The 4,588-nt window shown below is 37.2% G+C and overlaps 1 pseudogene; it reads right to left on the bottom strand.

Annotated features, from left to right (window-relative positions):
* Positions 1-3,892: 3,892 nt before the first annotated feature.
* The window catches only part of LOC102874710, a 16,476-nt pseudogene continuing 15,780 nt past the window's right edge, over positions 3,893-4,588 (bottom strand).

The following is a 4,588-nucleotide window of genomic DNA, read 5'->3' as shown; positions in this document are numbered from 1 at the left end:
AATGAAACACAGATAGACATTCTTCTGGTATTCTCTGCTTTGAGCTAAGATCCATCTAACATCAGCTATAATATCCCTAATACCATGATCCCTTCTAAACACAGCCTGGACTTCTGGCAGTTCTCTGCTGAGGTGCTGTTCCAGTCATTTTTAGATAATCTTTAGTAAAATCTTGCTTGCATGTGAAATCAATTCTATTTTTCTATAGTTTCCACACTCTATTGGATCACCCTTCTTTGGAATGGGAACAACTATAGATCTCTTCCAGTCAGTTGGCCAAGTGGTTGTTCTCCAGATTCCTTGGCACAACTTGGTGAGCACATCCAGGACAGCATCTGTTAGCTGAAATACATCAATATAAAATTAAAATCTTATTAAGATTATTTTTAAATGGATGGAATAGTAGTATATCAACAAGAGAGCAGAATTCTGGGTGATCAAGAAAGGCTTCAATGAGAAGATGGATTTTGAGTCAAGACGAAAGAGCAAGTCAAGAAGTTATCTAAGGGAATAATGATTCGAGGAGATGGAAGAGGTAGCTCAAATGTGGGAAACTTGCTGAAAGGGTTTAGGAAACAATTAGAAAATCAGAATAGCTGGAGAAGAGAGATTAGGGGGGAGAAAAGTAGGAGAGGACAGCAGAGAAATCATGATATATAAGGCAGGGGACATGAGCTATGCTGTACCTTGTATGAATTGTTACTGTTTCTCCAAAAGAAATGGGCAGTCACAGCAGGGTATTGAGCATAAAAGAGACATGATCTAAGTTTTTCTCTTAAGTGAATTCTGGGGTTATATATTCAGATAAGCACTAATTATTTAGTGGAACTCAGAAGTTACTGAATTAACCAGGGAGTAAAAGGTGATGTAGATTAGAGAAGTAGCAATGGGATTCTTAAGGCACATTCTGAATGTCTTTAGAAGGTAAAGCTGGATTATGTTTCCACAGGTGTAGTGAAAGAGTTTAGAATAGGATTCAAAACTGACTTCAAGATTCTCAGAACTTCATGACTGAAGTTTGAGTTCTCATCATCTGTAATCTTTAATATAGGACCTGGTCACTTCTTGAATTAAAAATATTCTGAATGTTGTGTCATGGAGTTAACTACAACTCAAGCAACCCTATGAACAATGGATCTGAACCTACCTTCCCTGGGCCATCCTCACCATCTCTGTCACACTTGCACCTGTTGTTACAGTCACTGTGTCAATTCATCCTATTGAAGGTCTTATCTTTCTGTATCGACTCTCCACTTTTCCTGCATGATGTCCTTTTTTCAAGTTCTGGTCCCTCTCTAACAACATGCTCAAAGTATACGATACGACATTTCACCATCCTTCCCTCTAAGAAGCACCCTGGATCTACCCTTTCCAAGACATTGTTTTGTTTTGTTTTCTTGGTAGTTCATGGGAGATTTAGAACTCTTCTCCAACTCCATACCTCAAAGTCTTCAATTCTTCTTCTGTCATCTTTATTCACTGTGCAACTCTCAGATTCATAGCAAGTAATTGAAAAGAACATGGCTTGAACCAGGTTCACCTTCATCTTTAAACTGGCATCTTTGCTCTTCAGCACTTTGGCAAGGCCCTTCACTTCAATTTTCCCAGTACAAAACGTCATTTCATTTCCTGACTGCTGATACCAACGTTGTTGATTGTGGATCCAAGTAAGATGAAATCATTGACAATTTCTATCTTTTCTTCATCTATCAAGATGTTGCCTGTTGTCCCAGAGGTGAGGATTTTTGTTTTCTTCATGTTAAGATTTAATTTGTATGCAAGGCTGTAGTTGTACCTTCTGCAACAGCATTTCAAGTCCTACTCATTTTCAGCAAGCAAGGTTGTAATATCTGCATAACTCAGAGTGTTGATGAATCTTCCTCTAATCTTGATGACACATTCTTCCTCATAAAGTCCAGCTTCTCAAATTATTTTCTTAGCATACAGTCTGAGAAACTATGGAGTCATTGCACCAAAAAAAAATATCATCTGACACAGACCATTTCAGGAAGCAGTTTATGATCAAGAACCAATGATAAAAGAAAAAGTTCAAGCTACATTGAAGGAACTGACAAAAAATAAGGCCCCAGGAATGATGGAATACCAATTGGCATGTTTCAACAAACACATGCAGCCCATAATTTTCTTGGCTGTGTCAAAAAACTGGAGAAGATCTGTATTTATTCCCATCCCTAAAAATGGTTCCACAGAATGAGGAAATTGTCAAATAAAATCATTACTATCATATGCAAGTAAAATACTACTGAAGATTATTTCAAAATAATTGTATAAAAACACAATGGGAATGAAGGATAGTGTAAAACAACATGTATAAACTTTGTAACCAAACTGATATAAAATAAAAAAATATTTTTAAAAAATAGTTCAAACAGTGCATCAACAGAGAATTGCCAGAAGTTCAAGTTTAATTTATACGAGGCCATGACATCAGGGATGTTATTGCTGATGTCAGTTGGATCTTGGTTGAAAGTAAAGAGAACCAGAAGGATGTCTACTGGTATTTAATCAATTATGCAAAGACATTCGATTGTACTGATCATAGCAAATTGTGGCCAGCATTGAGGAAAACATGAATACTAGAAAGAACACTTAATTATGCTCATGAGAAACCTAAACCTAGGCCACAGAGCTGCTATCCAAATAGGGAATACTGTATGGTTAAAAATAAGAAAGGTGAGCCTCAGGGCTATTCCTTTCTCCTCCTCTTTTCTGGAATAATTATCTACTAAATGTGAATATTTCATTAAAGATAGTGCTGTGGACTGAGAGTATTCCTCAATTGTGTGCACAATTGTTTCTGAAACAGAAGTCAAAACCCCATTAGAGAACAGGGGTAGAAACTGGGAAAGATTGTATGGGAATCAGGTGAGATAGAGGCTTAACAAATTCTATCTTTTCCAATGAAGGAGCAAAGGGGGTAGAGTAGGAATCTTTACTGTCAAGCATTACTGGATACCAGGATCCTAAAGTTCTAAGCATGTATGAGACCAAAAGTTACTATTTACCAACAAGCTGAAAGAAGCAAGGTCAATGTGGAAGCATCTTGACAGACCCTACCACAAATGTGTCTTACTTGTTATGAAAACAAATCTTCATTTGGCTGCAGGCTCGGCTAAAGAAGCAGCATTTCTTTCTACTAGCTCCCTGTTTGGTGCCTGGCCTTATGTTTCACTAAAGGTTGGGGGCCTGGGGCCAACATTAAGAGCAAGATTTCTCATCTCCATCCCAGCATGCAGGAAGCAGTGTTGAAAGCCAAGTATTTGAGTTCAAGAGAGAAAGGTTGTTCTCAGACCTAAACATTGAGCTGCAGAATGTCTAAACTGGGTCTTGGAATTCTTGCTGTGGTATGTGTACAGGCTGAGAAAACCACATTCCATTTTGCCGTTCTGTGTAGTAGAGAGATACAGAGAGGCTGAGGTAGGTAAACATCTACAAATACAGAGTGTTAACTAAAGCATTAAAAGAAAGCCTCTGGGAGAGCTTCTCCAATGCTGAAAATAAAAGCTATCAATATAGAAAAGGCATGTAAAATCTGACTCAATATTATCACCATATTCAGTGAAACAACAGTTAAGAATTTTTGTATATGAAACATAAAATATATAGGAATGACTCATTTTTCCATGAGAAAAGCTTCTGAAGATTTTTTTTTACTTTATATTGTGTTTTGAGTGAACACCAAGAAAGCAAATGGGTTTTCCTTTGAACAATCCATATGTGCTATGTTTTGTGACATTATATCCTCTCATTGTAGTAACAGCACTCCTTTCCCTTCCTCCCTGTATCTACTTCCATTCACCTTTCTTTCCCAGCCCTTTTTACCTTCTGATTTTTATCTCTGGGCAAATGCTACCATTTTTACCTTGAGTGATTAACTGTTCCATAAAGTGTGCTCTTCCCAGGTTATATTGATCACAAAAGCCTTGTCTGTTGTTTGGTTGGGTAATCTCCGTTCCAGACTTAAAAGTGTACTAAGGGAAAAAAGAGGGGAACAATTATAGTCTTAGGGGGTTCACAAGTTCCCATCAGACCAGTAAATCTGGTCACTTTTATAATTTGAGTTTTCTTCCACATTTTTCTAGCCCTTGTTTTAACAAAGGTCTTATATTGTGATCCCTTTCAAAGCAATCACCAGTAATAACCGACCACCACGTAGTTCTTCTGGCCTCCCTCACGGAGACTGATGTTCACATGGTCCATTGTTCTGTTGCACTAATAGTCTTGGATTTACCTTGCCCTTCTTTACCCTTACAGGGAGAAACCAATAGCTTCAACTTAGATGGTCCCTAAAAATTTTAAGAACCAAAGCAGATTTTTGTAAATAAAATCATTCTAGATGTAGCTCTGTTCTTTATTTTTATAGTATTTTGTCACCCTTTACCACTGTATATAATTTACTTGTTGCACTGTTTATTCAATATTTCTCTCCTACAATAATATGCTGTTTCTTGACAGCAGAAATATTTGCATATGATGAGTGTCACAAATGCTGTCAATTTGGTTGATTTCCTCAGCATCTAATAAAATAAAACAAACTACAACAACAACCAATCCATACCTTTTCGAC

This window comes from Elephantulus edwardii, unplaced genomic scaffold (assembly GCF_000299155.1).
Source record: "Elephantulus edwardii isolate Elephantulus edwardi_28Jun2011 unplaced genomic scaffold, EleEdw1.0 scaffold00059, whole genome shotgun sequence".
Lineage (NCBI taxonomy): Eukaryota > Metazoa > Chordata > Mammalia > Macroscelidea > Macroscelididae > Elephantulus > Elephantulus edwardii.
Note: the sequence above shows the minus strand (reverse complement) of the source record. Positions and strands in the feature narration are given on the sequence as shown.